Source organism: Cylas formicarius, unplaced genomic scaffold (genome assembly GCF_029955315.1).
Source record: "Cylas formicarius isolate icCylForm1 unplaced genomic scaffold, icCylForm1.1 PGA_scaffold_8__14_contigs__length_24414737, whole genome shotgun sequence".
NCBI classification, from domain to species: Eukaryota; Metazoa; Arthropoda; class Insecta; order Coleoptera; family Brentidae; genus Cylas; species Cylas formicarius.
The window spans coordinates 4,364,125-4,383,662 of record NW_026844361.1 but is presented as its reverse complement, the minus strand read 5'-3'; the positions used below and the strand labels follow the sequence as shown (position 1 = coordinate 4,383,662).

Sequence of the window (19,538 nt, the reverse complement as noted above, 5' to 3'; positions counted from 1 at the left end):
TTAATTATTCTATAAATAAGGACTTATTTATAGAAGTAAAAATAATATGAAAATAGATAAATTGTAATAAATATTATAATTTAAAAAAACGTACTATCCACGATACATCTTAATTTGTAAATTTTAATCATTAAGTTCGGGATATTCGGATGAGGAGATCATTTACCCGAATTTTGTCCAGATAGTAGTTTTAACTTAGAAACTTAGAAACTGGTCTTAAATAATTTCGGGAATTCTATTATTACTTTCCATAGCGGTATTTTTTCTATAAAAAATTACCAATTTTTTTTATGACAAAAAATTATATTATTAGGAATTTTAAAATATAATGCGAAGTCCAGAATAACGCTATTATGTTAAAATGAAAATAAAATAAAGAAAAAGTAATTTAAGAAACTTGTGTCATTTGACATTTTTAAGAAATACGTTTGTGTATCTTATTTTATAACTTTACTTATATTCGTGTACTTACTTGCCTATCTAAGTCAGTAAGGGTAGCGAGGTACAATTCTACAAAAAAGGAAATGCTGGAAATAATTTTTCAGTTCTAAAATTGTCATTTTCAATTTAAAAAGTTTGTTTTTACAAACATTTCGAATATTAGCCATAGTCAAAATGAGTTGCTTTAAAACCGTGATAACTTCAAACCATTTTCCTTTAATGGTATTCGCTCCAAGTGCAGCGATATGGTTTTCTTATGATTTCTTATGTCATTAGAAACTCAAAGAAGGGCCCAACTACCCAGTGAAAATCGCATCTGAATATCTTTATCCTGATTTGAAATATGATAAAAATAATTTCACGCCCAAAAAAAAGTTGGATTTTGGGAAAATATTCCACTTTACGCATTGTTATTAATGTCGAATTTACGAAATAATTTATTATTTATTATATTTTATATTGTTATATTGAAAAATCAAACTACAATGTTATTTTTTATAACAATTCCGTTGAAGGCCGCTAAATTACCCCATATTTTTATGTTTTGACGTCCTTAGCTGTTGTCAATTATTTTCCATTTAAATTTACTCTTGATCACTAATCAATAATTATTGCAGACTAACTAATTTTATCAACTATTTATGTGTTTAGGTAATAAAATAGTATATAAAATGGGGTAAACTATTTGAAAGATGAATAATAAATAATTCATTTACAATTATCAAGATAACCATGAAAAAAAATTTGGTTTTTAGACCACAGTCAAAGTCCAACAAAGCCTCGTGACTGCCGTTTAAATTACTTGAAATTTGTTTAATATTCGTAATCCAGTGCCCAGAAAAATAGACTCATAAAGAACTAAGAAAAATACGGTATACCACTACTGAATACTAAATATTTCAAACCTGCTAATCAAATCAAAAAGTCTGAATGACAGCTGTTCCGCCACTGGTTGTAGCGAAATCTACCTTAAACTTGCAGATATCAACGTAAAAACATAAAAACCCTTTTAGATTTCAGTTAAAGTCGGTTTTTCCGAGATTTTTGTAACTAAAATAAAAATTCCAGATAGCTTAAAATCCCTCGTTCTGGGACAAAAGTTCGAGCCCGGTCGAAATAATCTTTTCCGCTTCCATATTGTTACGAAAACGGCATCAAACCTACAGATATCTGCCTAAAACCTCACTTTCTGGCTCTGGCAATTCGAATGTATTTTAAGTAAGTAATAAAGATAAATGATAACATTTTAATTTCATCTTTAATATCGTTTGGTATCCTAACTACGAAAATAGACATTTTTAGCAAGGATACTAGAACTAATACAACAAAACCGAACTAGGTTTTTGAAGCTTTGTACTGATTCACTGGTCTCCCTCTTTTGTACCCGAATTTCGAAACAAAACAAAAATAAGATTAAAGTTTTGCGGAAATTTAACAGTTTTATAGCTACTTTGTCGAGGAATGTGAATTTCTTTGTTTTGACGTTGTTTTATCAGCCTTAACTCCGTATAGGGTACATGTCAAAAAGTTGATATTATGATTTTATACTTATTACACTTGCAAATAAAATGTTCTGTATGTTGAACAAAAATTTGAATATTTTCTTGTAAGGTACAAGTTTTTCAAACCAATTCTTCTGCTCGCGAGCAGAATAAAGAATTTTTGTAGTTAGTTAAGGTGGTAGTAGAGTTCTTTATTTTTTTCTAACATTAATAATAACTGAAATATAAGCAAAGAAATCGTCTTCGTGATGAAGACAATTCTAAGTAGCCTTAAAAAAACTCACAAAATGTCATTGATGTCCTGAGTGGAAAGCTGAATACTTACGGAGACTGTTAAATAAACTCCAATTTTTTGAGGTGTGGGTATACCGCAGACTGCTGCGCATGAGCTGGTAGAGTCGCTTAAGGCAATAACCCGAAATAGTCAAAATTAAAAAAAATATTTTACACATGCGTTCAATATAATAATAACATAAGTTTATTCAAAATAAAAATGTACAAATATTTTTAAATAACTTATCATTTATTATTATAATTTCAGTTTCACAAGATAAACCAAATAACCGTTTAAATCCACAGAAGCAAATCAATGTTTGTCAGTGATGGACTTTCGAATTCATATTTGTTTTATTTTGTTTACACATTATAATATAATATAATATAATATTATATAATATAAGTAATAGAATTTAATTTTTTAATTTTTCTTAACTAAAGATACGCGAAGAACAGACTAATGAAAAGATGTCACAGAGACACCATTCACCACAAAGGTCGGATGTAAATTAAATGCCACATGCAGATTTTTTTACCATTTATGCATACAAAATCTGTCCAGGAAAAACAGAGAATCCATCAATGTAATTTATTACAATTTCTTAACACAATTCTGTTATCTGGCATATTTCAAGTCCAAGAGATCACTAAACATAGCCCTGCCACTCTCAAAAATCCACTCTTTCACAAAGGATTTGTATTTATGAAACATTCTGATACATCTTATTTGTTCTGATAATCGATTGTAAAGTCGGAGAGCATACTTATAAAAACGTTTTTCGGGATAAATTGATTTTTTTCTTTTATTGTATTCATATCTCATGGATTCCATATCTATGTTGCTTTGTGATTATTATTCAAGATAATATGGCAGTATAGCTGTATATCCAACAAATTACTTTCCTTATAAAGTATTCAGTTGGACGAGTTTTAATTTTCTTAAACATGAATTTTACACACCAATGAGACATTCCAATTTAAATGCGTTATATCTAGAAAGTCCCTAAGACATGTAATTTTAGATAGCAAACATATTTCATGTGCAGGTCCCATTTCATATCTGTCTGTCCAACATTATTTCCAAATACTTTATCGAATTTTGTTACAGTTTAATGTGTTAGATAATGTTTAGATTGTAAAAGAGAGCAGTTAGGGTTATGTGTGGTGTGTATTATCGTACCCACCGCAGGCCCCTCTTTCTGAGACACAGAAATAGAAGTTCATCATAAAAAATCAAATTTGCCATCCACCAGTAAAAACCACTCTTAGAATTTAAGATTTGATTTGATCACTATCCCGCTACATAAGTTAACGAAATCTGTTTTTAATTCCTTGAATTACGCTATCAAAATGCTCTCCAACAAAAAATTTAAAACAACAATGAAAGAATAACTGCTCGGTCAGTGTTTTTATCCCGTTCAAGAATACCTTGATAGCAATTTTTGTTTTTGACAAAAAATAAATTAAACATACTTTATGAAATATATATTACCTCTTTTACTGTTTTTATATTTGTCTCTTTGTTCTTTTTTTTATTTATTTAAAATGTATTGTTATTTGTATTTGTTGTTATATTGTAACGTAGTGTTAATATTTAATTGTTTTACTTTTTATACTTAAACTGTATTTTTAATATTGTACAATATTATTACTATGACCTGCTATAATGTACTTTTTACAAAAATAGTTAACAATAAATCTACCTATCTATCTATGTAAACGGTGCAGAAACCGTGATTTCATCGATTTAAAATCTTTCCCTGCATCTATTTTTAACTGCTGTCAGTTTTTTCCCTCACAAAGAATCACAGCAAAACTTACTATTTTATCGTTTGTGTTTAAATATAGAAGATTTATATATAGGGTGAACAGTAGCGTTGAACTGAGGTCGCCTTTACTTGATGAAAATCCATTTATCAAAATAAATAAGAACTAAAAGTTCAGAATCTCACAAAATTATATATTTTGACATGACAATTGTTTCGACAACACCGTGTCTTTATCAAATGTGATATTTACAAACTACCTGGTACTATATATTCCGAAAAATGACCATAAAATCTTAATTAATGTTGTTGTGATAATTTAAGTTCAATAAATCACCCGTATACACACAAAATAGCTGCATTTAACTCTTTTAATACGCCACTTTCAACAGAAAATTACAACAAAGAACTTAATATCATTAAACAAATTGCGCTGAACAACGGCTACAATCCGTCCATTATAGATAAAATTATAAATAAAAAAACAAATCCAGACAACAGTAAACTCTATTTATCCGAAACCTAATACAGAACACGAACAATTTAAAACAATTACATACATAGGAGAACCTAATGAAAAAGTTTCAAAACATTTCTCAAAATGTGGTTTAAAAATAGCTTTCAGAACTAACAACAAAATAGGAAAATATTTGGAAAACTGTAAAACGAAATGTCCAAAATCTCAAAAATCAGGTGTCTACAGGTTGAAATGCGGATCTTGTCCTAAAATTTATATTGAAAATGAACGAAACGCATTAACGAACATAAAAGAGCGTTTATAAATAATAGTCTGGATTCTAATTAAGCTACACACTTAAACACAGAAAAACACATTTTTGACGACAATTTTGACATTTTACATACAGCCACAAAAGTAGAAAATTAAATTTATTGGAAGCAATGGAGATTAACAAAATGAGACATTCAAATGTATTGCTTAACGATCAATTAAATTTAAACACCTCTTCTTTATTGAACTTAAATTCTCACAACAACATTAATTAAGGTTTTATTTTTATTTTTCGGAATATATAGAACCAGGTAGTTTGTAAATATTACATTTCTTAAAGACACTTTGTTGTCGAAACAATTGTCATGTCAAAATATATAATTTCGTGAAAATCTGAACTTTTAGTTCCTATTTATTTTGAACTAGTGACCGAGCACGCTATCCTGTCGGACTGCATAAGTCACCGCCCTGCACCCTTCCCTTCAAATCACATTGATCTATTAATATGCACAAGTCCCGCTTACTCGAATCTATACCATCACATATTTTCTCTAGGAAGCCATGAGTTGCCCCTCTCGAAAACCAAACTGCCTAGAACATTGTTTTTATAATAAGTGTGATTGGTCGGAAGTTCTTCTCTATCGCCGTCTTTATAAATAGGAGTGACAATGTCAGTTTTTAGACAATCTGGAAAGTACCTGTCCTCAAAGCATATTTTGTTAAGCAGCTAATGTCATAGACTTAATTATGCAAAAAATATAAAAGCCTGAATGCAGACCAGAACCTTGGTTTCGGAACTTACGGGAATGGTTCCAGAAATCAAGCGCAACACTATTGGGAGATGCTTATTGAAAACGTTCAATGAGGACGTGGTATGAGAAGAAGTAGTTTGGGCGCAACATACAATAAGTCAATTTTTTTTTGTAGAATTTTGCTGGCATCTCGTAGTAAATAAAAACAAGTCTGCTCTCCTCGTTTCCAGGGTACATCGAACCCCCAAAACATCCCGACCTCTCCCTTCTTCGCGTAACAGCGACAAAAAACGAATCCCACGCGAAAAACGGTAGCGGCGAAAAAAATCTCAGTAGGCGATGCACGGATCAACATAAGAACGTCGACAGGCCAGAGAGAACGGACAAAGGCTCCGCGATAAAGATCACAACCTCATGGCTGCCCAGGTGAGGGCGTGGCCACAGCGGAGAGGTGTGGATGGGCTTCGCGATTGGCGTATCCCACGGAAGAGGGGACCGAAAATCGATCGCGAGTAGGGATGCAGGCAGCGCCTCCGTCAGCTACCAGTCGCCTTTGACACTTTGCGCGGTTGGTACGCGTGCTCGCCGAACGCTTTTTGTTACAGCCACAACACCTGTCAAATTTGACGTGCGCGGCCCGTGTGACGCGGTCGTCGGGGTGCGCGGGGGTGACTTGAGGAAATCGCGCCATCGCCGCCGTCGTTTTATTCGAATATATTTATAGAACGAGTGTCTGGGTATCTTGGTGTGTGCGCGTGTGAACGAAATCCGGGCAACCTGGCGGCGTACCTCGAAGGACCCGCGATTACACCCGTCGGGACCCTGACGTTGCGGGCGGGGCTGCCCCATGTGCCCATCGGGCCTAATTCCAGCTACATTCAGCACTCAACACACAATATAGGTTAGTTTTTGATGACGGGGTGACAAAGTGAGCCGATAAAAGGTAGAACCGGAGAAATAAGCCTCTCGTCAAACTGAGAAACCTATGGCAGAGTATATACCTTCTTAAAAGGTCAGGAAAACTAATGGGGTTTTCAAATTTCCAAAAATAAATAACAAAATGCCTTGCACTATCTTCCGAAAATGCAACTGATCTTTTTGCACTCATAAATAAGATTTTGCGCAAGCAATTATCTTTTATTGATATATGATTTGTTTAGTCCTGGGGCTGCTGAAGAACCACCGACCTTTCCGTTTTTACATTGAAACTAGAAAATTTCCAATAATTAACAAGATTTTTGGCACATGAAAAAATCCTTTTTCGAACGAAGCAACTCGTTATTTCTAAAGTTCAGGCGTCCCTAAAACTACGGAGTTTTCCAATAATAAACAAGATTTATCGCACTTAAAAAAATCTTTCCTTCTTTAAAAGGAACAGGAAATTCACAGTCTTGCGTTTATACATTGAAACCAGAAAGTTTACCATAATAAACAAGATTTGTCGCACATACATTTTTTGTTCCTCCAACGAAATCGTCTTTTTTTGAAGAAGATATTTAAAGTGCGACCATCCGTTTTCACATTGAAACTTGAACATTTTCAATAATAAAGTCACTAAAATCCTTTCTTCAAAGCAACTTGTTTTTTCCTTTTTGCAGAAAATATGCTATTTGCAAACTCCGGGAGTTCCTAAAAATCCATCTGGTTGACCGGTTTCACATTGAAAGTCGAAAATTTTCAATTAATAATAAGATTTCACTCAAAACATCCATTCTCAGACAAAGCAACTTGTCTTTTTTTGAAAAAGATATGCGATTTGTAAAGTCCGAACGTTCCTAAAAGTTTTGAAAAGTTAATACGTAAGCTAGATTGGCCGCAAATAAAAAAAACTACTTTGCATGCCTGGAAGATGATTTGCATATCACCAAAATAATACATTATTATAAAAGGATACTCTTATTTTACGCAAAAATATTTGTGTGTCCGTAAAAAGAAATAAGCTGACTTCAACTAAGAAGAAATATATCCTTAACTGGAAATTTAATTTCTAGAGTATCATTGAATTTCAACTTGACCCTTCCTTTTTTAAGGCGGTTAAAAATAATTTAAAAAAGAGGTTTTCTTCACTAAAATTTAAGTTTTCTTAAACTTAAGCACGTCTGATTTTATTTTTAAGTAATATATTTTGCTTTAAGAACATTTTAAAAATATTTTCTTAATTCAAATTTCTTTCTTCTTATTTTCGCCAGATTTTTTTCAGAAAAATATATTATTCTTCATGAAAGTTTTTCTTTATAACAAAAATATCTACATCCTGATTGATCAGTTATACAATCTCTACAAATAGATATTTCTCGTTGTTTTTTAGTGGCAAAGGTTTTTCCTGAATGAATAATGAAATAAACCACGAAACAAAAAAAAAACAGTTTTTGATTGGTGAAGAACTCCAGCGTCATTCATTTTTTTTCTGATTATGACAATAGAATTTTGCTGTAAATAACCATCAAAATTTCAACTACTCTTTAAAGAGTTTTAAAAAAAATTTTCGTCACTTGCATTATTAGATAAATATTATTATCAGACTTTGCTTGTCCCAAAATTATATCTTTTTATAGGATAACATATCTCAGTTTGCCGTAATTTTGTTCAGAATCATGGTTTTTCCGCCTCTGGTGACAAATTATCTGTTAATTAATCTTTAAAAAAGTCAACCGAAAATTTTGAATTAAAATCGAAAAAACCTGAGAACCCGCATAACCGCAAACTAGAGCACATTTTGCATTTAAAAAAATCATGTTGATAATGATTTTTGGACTAGTTGGTGGCTCTACCGTCAAATCTCCAATTTTGAATTCACTGAAACATATGTTCGACCACCGACAGAAATTAAATCAGATAAAACCAAATTTTTTAGATATTCGTGACTTGCGACGTCTCGTTAATTTTGACCGTAATCGTATTTCCATACCTAAACCTACAATCAGTCCGTCATTATTGTGTAAAGGTGGCAATTGCAAGTTCCGCCCCATTCGTCAAGGTGTCCTTTTAATGGCAGCATTACAAAGCTGATAATCGCTAGTCATTATCATGGGAATTACCTCAAAGGGTCATCCGGTAGTACAACCGAGCGATATTTCTATAAAAAATAAAGTGGTTTTCAAATTAATTAATTAATAATTAAAGGATTTAAAATTCATTATTAATAGAAATTAACTTTTTTCAAAAATATTCACCCTCCAGATTATTAATTCAATTTTTTTCCCCATATTAAATTGTTGATATTTTAAATATGGACCATTCGATGGGTCGGATGGAGGGTGAAGGTATTGCTAGGCCAGCCAACACCCAGACTTGACATTAGTGGACTTTTTCTTTGGGCAATCGATCAGTTCGGAGAAAATCAGGAACTATTATTAACTAAACCTAAAATCATATATTTAGAGTTTACGAAAAATGTGTTCAACAAAATGGAGGTCGCATTGCCACTGCCAAATTTAGAATAATAAAACAATTTGATTAATTTTTAATCTTGTCAATACTAAGATATCACTTAGTATCTTTAATTTGTAACTTGTAAATAAAATATAAATAATCTATTTTCATCCTAATTTTGCCAAAATTTCGAAAACCAAATAGAAAAAAAATATAAAGAGCTTTATAGAATATTCTCTTTTAACAAAAATATCATAGGCTAATAACTTGTGAGTGTTTTGTTTTACATACCATTAAGGAAAAAACATAATTCCGAAGCCTTGGACCTGGACAAAAAAATACAATGTGATACCAGACTAAAAGGTGTAAACAAGGAGAGCCAAGGAGTGAAGATTTGAGGGAAAATGTGGAAATAGAAGTTATAGAATGTAACTATTTGGGTTTTGAAAGAATATCTGGAAAAGCGTAGTGTTTTGGATACTTAACTTACTTGAATCATTATCAACTGTAACCGAAGACTTTCAAGTGACGATAAGAGTTTTTTAATTTCTTGTCTATTACAACATTAAGCAGGTTTTTCATTTACACTTTTTAACATTCTTAGAATTATATCATTATTTTTAATACATAATTTCTTATACTGTTTTAAAACTGACTCCCATTGTTACCCCTGCTGCTTCCTCAAGTTTTTCTGTCATTTCCTTCTTATTCTTTGAAATGATTAAGCGGATTAAATACCAGTGATTCTGAGAAAAATTAAACTGTTTCTGAGTTTCTGAAGTATTCAATATAATGCAGCAACTATTGTGGTATAATTTTTGTAAAAATAACGTTACGCAAAATAAAACTATTTTTCCTTCCTATGGATATATTTGTAATCGCACCACATGTTGGTATGTTGATAGTTTCTGTGTTTCATGAATTGATTCATTACTTACCGACTTTAGGACATCATATTTACAGATTACATTTACATTCTAAGTAGTTTTCAGTTTTTCTATTTATTTTAATTACCTCGTGATCGGTGAAGTTAGAATTTCTCTGTGTGTTAGCCTATGGATTTAGCAAATGGATTTAAAAATTAGGTATTATTACATACATCATAATTTTTTCTTGCGCATTTTTTGCAACAGAAAATATACAGGGTGGGTCGAATAGTACATGTCGATACTAAGTTACTTTTCATAAGCACATAAATTTAATTTCGAAATGAATTTAATGTATTTTTTATCTGTCTGTAAATAAATTGAATCTACCTACCGTCCAAAAAGTAATAAGACCACGTTTTATTTAAATGTAAATAAGCAAAATTGGAGTATTGGAGTAGCGACGGTTGAGAGAAAATCATACACAGCATCCACTAACAATAAATGTTTACATTTTGCAATTTTTGCATAATAAATTTTATTTCAGGGACTGGTAGATTTCCAGATATTCCTCCACTGGACTTTTTCCACTGGGGATATTTCAAAGCAAAAATGTATAAGGAAAAACCGCAAAATTTAAATGATTTAGAATTAGATACGATAAGACGAATTAATGAAAATATCCTGAGTACTACACAATACCTTTCGTCAGCGCCAATGTGGCCATGCTTGGAAATTTTACCGATGTAATGAAGTTTACACTTTTCTTTATCCATTGACGTTAGAGTCATGTTTATATCTTTTGTGTTTGAAATCTGTTCTTTTTTTTGAGTAACCATGTATTTATTTATTTGTTTTAATTGATATGAATTGGTTTTTAAATGTAAATAAATAAATAAATTCGAATCTTCGAAAATATTTCGTTATGATCTTCGCGAAAACGAAACGAATACCGGACCCAATAAGGTTGATATATTACTTGGCGTAAACATTATAGTTTTATTATGATAATCAATTCGGAACGCTTGCCGGTCAATGTTATATACTTTGCATGTGCTAATTTTATTGCCGCCGATAATCATTATGTTATCTGCTATTAATTGTCCGTAATGCCCGTCGTGGGTCGACTGCCACAGATTTCGTATGCGGAAAGCGACCCGGCCAAGTGAAGTGACGCCGTTGATTGGTTAAATACCGGGGCGTTTTTTTTTCCTTAAGCAGATAAATATATCTAGTCGGTCTGATAGTTAGCGGTGTGCGATGGTGAAACCACCTCCTAAAATTTAGATAAATAATCCCCAAGAGAGGAATTTTTAGTATTGTTGGTATTACAAGAGTAATGTTTTAATGATTTAAGATTTTAAGCAAATATGTTACTTTAGCAACAGGACCGCGGACCAATATGAACCTTTCGCAAAATGGATGTAATTTTATTGTGCGTGCACCCTGTATAAAGTTTCTTTCACGTCTCGCCGAACTTCAAAGTGACGACGAAGTTTGGTAAATAAAAAATGTGTACAAATAATAACCATTTGCGATGATATTTTTCCAAATATCTCGCGCATCCCGTAAGAAAAACGAAACCTGATACTCTCTCGCCAAACAGTTTACGATACTGTTTAAACCAAATTATCGCATGTTTCATAGTTTTTCATTTACAGCTAATAATTTATTCACGAAAAAGACAATTTTTCATAGTCTTTTAGATTTTTTTTCATTCCCATTATGTTATCGAAAAAATTATAAAGCTAGAGGTGGTAGCCCTAAATTTGCCACGTCTCCTGATTCATGAATTTGTCCAATAGAGTAAATTGTTTTCGACAAAACAATTTTTTTCTGAAACCTAATAGTAAATGACGTCTAGAATTAGCGCGATTTTCATATGGATTTTTTGAAATATCTCGAGCAGCGTATGCGACAGACAAATCTGTAAATACAAAAATTGTAGTACTTTTTAAACCAATTAGCCATATTTTTTACGAATATTTATATTTTTGTCTATTATTGAAATACCCTGTATATATTGGAAAAATGATTAAAACCAATGTTATAGCCCCTGATCTTGCGCGTTTAAGAGAAAATAGTTTTTTCCGGCAAGACAAAATAGCCCAAAAAAAATCAATTTAAAAAAAATTACTTGCTCTGATTTTACTTCTCTTCTGAATTTGAAGTTGGTAGCTACAATTTGAGACATTTCTAAATAAGGCGCAGCATATTCCGAACGCTCTGTACAATATGTGGAAATCTTAAATAGCAGTCCATACGTGAAGAAATGTGAGTATAATCTTCTAGTCGAGGTCGATTATCAACATCAGAGGAACCCAATGTTCAGTTTTTTACAAATACCTGGCGCATCCTGTACATTTTTCGTAAATTATCAAGAATAAAAGTTAATAGCATAGATCTCTTGGATCTTTTGGTGCAAGATTTTTTTCGATCCTGTAAATGATTTTCGAGAAATAATATTATTTCTTAGACCCTCCAGCTTCGTTAGAAAACCAAGCTCCATATATGTTCCAAATGTCAAGTCGATATCTTGTGTGTGTTTCATAGGAATGCTCAAAAAACACTCGAAAATTTACCTTGTTCACTTCCAACGGTTCGAAAGTTATCGTTTAAAACCCATTTCCACTGAGAACGGGGAGCGGAGAAAAATCTGTGTCTCAATGGTGGTCGCCTAGGGCCTACTTAATATAGGATTTAATGCCGAAGTCTCTGCTGGTATCTACCCACAATCAATTCCCACTTGAATCTGTTTTTCAAATATCAAAGAAGTCGCAAGCAGATTTTAAAACACTTCTGATTGGCAAAATTCGCAAAATTATCAGAGGAAATATAAACAAGTAACATGACTTTCAAAGGAGGGTTTAGTGTTCACATGATTTATATGTCTACTTAAACTCGGCATTGGAAAAGTTTGGGTTGACCTGTATAGAGGTAAACCTATCTCAACATTTCTGTTGATCCTTAATCATGTAAGGGAGGTAATTCTTGAGCTCAGTTATAGAAAAAAACGTAAAGGTCTTAATTTTGCTAAAGTATATATGTACAGCGTGCTCGTAATTGCAGTGTTTTAGCAGGAAAAACCTATTTCTGAACTGGATAGAGCAAAATCGACTTACATGTCAAGGGCCCGATTTTTGAGAAACCGCATCTTCTTTTATGGAAATTTTTGTTGCGATATAGCTTGAGTTTCTGTTTTTTTAAAATAATCAAAACTTTACTTTTTCCATTTCCAGCATCTGTTGCGTTACCTAATGCCTGGTTATATCTTCCAATATTTTAGTCTCCGGATTTTCTGTTCCTCATTTAAGTGGTTTTGATTTTGCCTTGAATTTTTGAAATTTCCGTAATTGATGAAACTATTTTTTAACTTCCGAAATATTCGCTTATCTGTTTGGTGCCGCTCTTGATATTTATTGAAATCAAGTTCATTGGCTGCTTTTGCGTTTTTGTTTGACAAAAGGTAACACTCTATTTATTTTTTATAAATTTATTTATAAGTTTGGTCACTAAAATTATGTGTGATGCATGTTACACTTTTTGTTCTTCAGTTGTCATATATTAAGAGTGGGTTTTCCGAATGAAGTTGTTTACATCTTGATCTGTTATTATTTGATGTCGTAAATGGAGAATCAAACCCATGAACCCATGATAAATGAGTTTTTAACTTGAATCATAATTCATTCATCCATTGTTGACCCAAAACATTTTTCTTTTTCTTTGTACATTTACATTTATTAGCTGTTATTTTATTAACACTTCTTAGAAACAAGTCTATTACGCTAATCAATTTGGGAAAAATATTCTTGTCGGAGATATCCACTTTATTTCCTATATATTTCCCAATATTTCCATATCTTCGTATTTCGCAGTATTTCTTCATATGTCCTGGTATTTCCCCATATTTCCTAGGTATCTTTCCTTTCGGTAATATTGGAACTACGTCAGGGGGTAAATAAGCCATTATTTTGTCGATAAAACAATGGTTTTCCGATACTTTTAAGGATCTAATAACTTTCAAAAAAGGGCACAAGAGTTATATTTAATTCGTTTATTAAATTTATGTAAAAAAAGAAGTAAAGGCCAACGTGCCGATTTTTATTAGAATACGTTCAATTTTCCCTATATGAAATTAGTTATCTTCGCGGCCTTAATTAAGTAATTTTCTTTTTAGAAAAGCTCACGTTCGACACATTTATTTAGGAATTTTGATAATTATTATGACGGGCTGATGAAAAAAAAAAAAAAGGAAACAGAAAATGTGTGCTTTTAAAATTTAATTTAAATGCCATTCGTTAAGAATCAACCAAAAGTTACACCTTAGATTCAATATACAAATTTGTTTATTATTTAATGGGCTTGTTTGCAACAATCCGTTTTGCAGTCTCTTTTGTCTTAATTCAATACCATTTTATCATTAAAGAATAGTTTCAATTACCAAAATTTGAAAAAACGTGCCTTATGATTTTAGCGACGAGGGCAAGAAAGACACTCCTCAACTCCTAAAACGTTCCAGCTGGCAGCAATGTGAAAAATTCCGTCATGAGTTAACCCTTGCGTCGCCAATAGCACGGACCATAAAACGCGCTCCGTCGAAACACAGACCGCGGCTCGATCACGGACCACGTAACCTCCCGCGGCTCTTGCAGCTTGACTGGACGCGTTTCCCTCAAATTTCTATTAAACTAGTCGGGATTTTTTGTGTCCCGCCTCTGACGTGGACGGAAACAAAAGCCTAGCGGCCTCCTTGACGGATCCGACAGACGCTGAGAACAATCGTACCACGGACGGACGGGATCTCGAAACCTACGCGCGGATAACCCGAATACATAAGTTAATGGCCATTTAATCCTTTTATTCTTCTGTAACCCATACCGTGGCTTATTTAAATAATATGTCAGACTCGTTGGTCGCTTGTCCGCAACTCGTTATGCGTCGTGACTCTTATTTACATAGGCGCTCTTTGTCTTGCTATCGTTTCGTTAAAGTCCGTTTCGGAAATTTTCCACGATTTCTTATGCTCAGTATAAAGAAGGATAGTTGCCCTTTAAACTGCCTTGCCATTGGCTACGGCCAGATGAATGTTTTGTATACTAGGCACTTGGTTTTAGCTTATTAAGTCGGTTTCGGAAAGGTGTAGAGTAATGAAACCTCGTTAGGTATGATTTTATTGTACCCTTTTTTATCGAATGGGAATTATACTTAAAAAGTAGTCTTAATCTAATCCACAGTCTGATATTTCCAGCTTTCTTCTTCTGTTAATAGTTTTTAACAATTCTCGGTATATATAGTCAAGTAAATATTTTTTTACTGCATACTATACTTTTTGTACGTCCGTTAGTTTTTTGGAAAACATCCGATTGCTCCCAAACTCGTACGATAATATCCCGATAATGTCCGAAGGGGCTCGTGGGAAAACAAACTAACGTGGTAAAGTGACGCTTCCCGCTTGCTAGGTCGGTGTATAATTAGCTATTTTACTGAAGGGAATAGAAAAACACTTTCTTTTAGGCAGGAGTTGCGGTTGATGTTTGCTTCTTTAGTAGGCTGTGAAGTTTCACAAATCTTTAATGTCGTTATTTGATGCTTATCAAAATCTCTAAATTAAGCTTTAGAAGTTAAGTTTAAGTTATTAATAAAACATCGGTACACCAAATTCTAAAAGTAGAGATTAGACCACTATAATTGTGCACCGATGAGGCTACTTTTTCCAGCAATGGAGGGCTCAAGTTGCATTCAGTCTCTTTGATAAGATAATTACATTACAATGTCCTCCATATCTTCGCGCAGTGATGGATGATTTGTTGAAAATGTACAGGATGACTCGTTAATTTGCAAAAATTCAAAAAATGGTTTCTTCTTTTAATAACAATTGGTCATAATCAGAAGATTGTTTCAATTGTCTTTGCCTTTCACATAGACATATAACTCGTATAGTATTTAATATATTACCGACATCAAAACTATGGAAGTCGTACACAGTCGAACATAGTAAAAAATCTTGGGATATTTTACTTCCAAATTATTGAACCAGCAAACGCGGGAGATCCAGGACGATAACTTTTATTTCAAACATCGTTTCGGTTCTGTACAGGGTAAAACGTAACGTATATTATCATATTAAGTTGCAAATTAGAAAAAAACCTTAAAAATGCGGAAATGTCGTTTACACCGTTTTGTATCGAGAGCTACAATTTTGTAGTTCCGGTTCAAGATCCCGAAAACCATTTAGTCTATTGGAAAAATTTATGGACCAGGACAAGTGGGAGATCCAGGACTATGACTTTTATTTCTTACGATTATGTACAGGTTCTGTCGATTATGGGCAAAATATCTAAAATACACAGAAAATTTCCACTTTCGTGGGTAAACTATTAACCCTAAAAAAACTGTAAGAGATGGTTTAGATAGTGTAAACTGTCTTGTGTACAGTTTCCGTTTATTATCAGGATGCGCGAGATATTTGAAAATATATCATTACAAATCGCTATTACTGGTACAAATTTGAAAGATACTTTACAGGGTGTAGCAGCTTTGTGGACTCTCGCGCAGCTTATATTAATAATTGACCATAACTAGAAAGTTTTCTTCCAGTTGTCAGTTTCTTATACATGACCATATATAGACCGTATATAGAGCTCAAATTTTTGAATTTAAGATTTTCACATATTGTACATTGTGTTCGGGATATTTTGTGCTATATTGAAAAATGTAATAAGGGTGGCAAATTTTGCAGCTATCGATTTCAAATTTAGCAAAGTTGATACCCACATCTAGACTCTAGAGATTGAGCACAATCAAATCTCACAAAGTATTTATATAAATGTTGTTTTAAGCATTTTTTCAATTATATACAGGGTTGTTCAACTATTGACAAAAATTTTTAGGATCCTGAATGTTGTTATTTTCTTAACTATAAATCAAAATTCGTAAAAAATATGAGTAATTTCTTCAAACAATGTTATAGGCCATAGGCCGCATCAAGAGCTACAATTTTTGTACCAATAAAAGTGGGAGATTCAGGACTATTATGTATGGGTTAGTTTTGTTTATTTCCACAAATTAATAAATTTAGCAAATAAATAAAGCAGAGCGCTAAAAGATTTATTCAAAGACCTACTAAGTACCGAATTGAAACACGTGTCTCTCTTGTGCCAACATCCATTTACTTAATTTTTTTTAATAAAATTTGGGAGTTTATTCTCTCATCGGACGAGTTGTTGATATTCAGAATTTTTAGACCCAGACAGATGATGTATGGGTGCAAAGTATCCCGGATTCTTCATGAGGAAGATGGATATATTTTGTGGCGCGTAATTACATATATGATTTATTACCTATGATATTGATTTTTTTTGCAATATTTCTAGTGGTACCATGTGGGTATTCCTTATACCTCCCCAACCAACTGCTCCATATTGGACAATCCTAGTGCAACTAGTGCAAAATACATAATTTTTTAATGTTTTTGACTCAAAAACTTCCCTAATTGATAGAATCTATATATCAGTTTTTCCATAACTTTGTTAACGTGGATGTTTCAACTTAAAAATGAGTCTATGTGTACATCTTGATACTTAATTGTATTTGATAACTGAAAATCTACAGTATTGCTTATTTGTATTTGTATGGGGTATTTTTCGTATGGTGTGAGGGAATTATTAGCATTTTATGTATATTTAAAGTCGAAACGTTTAGTTTAAAGTAATTCAAAATGTTCTGTATTCTATTCTACTCTACTCTTAACTTCGTCCCAAGTGCTAGAGGTGTATGACAGTGAAAAGGCCAGTATACTTCAATGAGAAGTCATTTCAAATAGTAGTATTAATATAAATATTGGACTTAGTAGAGTGCCTTTTATTTGAACGTGCTGTCGTCTATCAATTAAGAAAATTGCCGACTAAGTGCAATGCCTTTTATTCCCATGTGTTCCATTTTGTCCAGCAGAAGCCCATGATTTAACGTATCGAAAGCCTTGGCTGGATCGACAAAAAAACCTAAGCAAGGTAACTTTTGGCAACTGTTGATATTTCTTCCTTAAGGATGTACTTTTGATAGCTTCTTGTTTAGATAATCTGATATTGTATACTAATCCTAAACCCTTCAGGAAAAAAGCGTTCCGGTCTTTAGCCATTTCACGGATTTACTTTGATCCACTGTATCTGTCTGTAAGTCATTAATAAATCTACCATGCAGTTCTTTTAAACGCCAATGTTGAATTGTGTTATAAACAGTTTGGCTTAAAACTTTCTGCGCTTAAATTTAGAGGTGGTCATTCTGTATCCGCTCTCACTATAGCTTGATGAAGTTCAACGTTTTGGTGACGGAAAAAAATTCTTTAATCCTATAATTTTTTGACTACAGACGTTCACCGCATTTTTTCTTTTCTCTTCGTTCTTTTCTTCCTCCTCTTTCCCTTGATAGATTTATTCGTTTAACTGATAGATTTATTCGTGTTTTCTGTATTTCGTAAAATCTGTTCTTATCTTTATGTTTACTGCTTCGAAACCTGTTTGAGTCCATTTAACTATTCCAAAAGAGTACTGAAGAGCTACTTATGGCTGTGGAAAGATTTCTTTAGTTAAATATGCTTTCCAAAAGGTTGTAAAAACGTTTTTCAAAATCTTTCATCCATGTGACGTTTACTTCTTTATGTTGTATGTTGGAGGTCTGGAGAATTCCTAAGTACTTTTATGGTTGTTATATGGTCATAGCGTAAATAAGTTTGCCTGGTCCTAGTTCTATAGGTTCTCCTTCGTTTAGCTTTCCCTTTTTAGCTGATACAGTTTTACAGATATTTGTGCTTCACTGATGTATGAGTTTTAGGTTTGAATTTAGATGTTTTTTACAAGCGGCATATAGTTTTAAATCATCCATGGTATCTATGATGCGATTTCGGCCATGTGATAGATGGTTCAAACAAATTATTATTATTATTATTATTATTATTATTATTATTATTATTATTATTATTATTATTATTATTATTATTATTATTATTATTGTATAAAGAAGACGATATAAATCTTTCAAAGAGAACCCAGAAGAAATTTTAAAAAACGTTTCGGGTAGCTTAAGCGCTGCACGCATCAGAGGCCCCGGCCGTCGGCATTTTTCCTCGTAAAAACAATAGAAAAACGCGATACTCCCTGAACCGTTAACGTTTCGACTTGACTAACCTCGCCGAGAGGCGTGGCGAATCGAGAGCGCCGCAACGGATGAAAAAAGTTTTACGCTATTGACACAAATATCAATATCATTGTCACGAACCGCGCTCTCGTAGAAATCGAAAAAAAAACGAACGTCGCGTCCGTCATTGACAGGCTTTTGTTTAACTCCAGCTGGGGCGGTGGTCCGTGTGACAAAAAAAAATGTCTCTCGGATTGGGAAAGATCGAGGACACCGGCGTCATAAGGTGTCCCAAAGTTAAGGCGAAAAAAACGACGAATAGAGAAAAAGAAGAAGACATTTATTCAGTAATACCAATATTACAAAGAAAAATTTCGTTAAGGAAAATAGCAGTATGCCTAAATATTTTTCAAAAATTGTAAACCTAAAAATATTATATAAAACAAATAATTGAAAAATCTGCGAAGGAATTGCTGTGTAAAAACCTTGACAAGTAGTGTTAGTAGTAGAGAAATTAGCGGTATCAGTCAAAATATTACTGTAATTAGAGGAATTAGCAGTAATAGTGTTAGTTAAGTAATTTGGGGAATTAGTTCCTCGTATTTACTTCATTTGCTTATGGGTTATTCTAAAATGATTTTTGAAAACCTACGAGCCGAGATAAAGCCATCGCATAATTCTCTAGAGGAGAAGCTCAACAG

At 32.8% G+C, this 19,538-nt stretch overlaps 1 protein-coding gene across 1 annotated transcript in view; it reads left to right on the top strand.

Annotated features, from left to right (window-relative positions):
* Window positions 1-6,032: 6,032 nt before the first annotated feature.
* LOC132706246 (LIM/homeobox protein Lhx1) overlaps window positions 6,033-19,538 on the top strand; it is a 139,350-nt gene continuing 125,844 nt past the window's right edge. The window contains exon 1 of the mRNA XM_060677461.1: window positions 6,033-6,368. The gene's annotated coding sequence lies outside the window, so the exon portion shown is untranslated. The remainder of the gene's footprint in view (window positions 6,369-19,538) is intronic.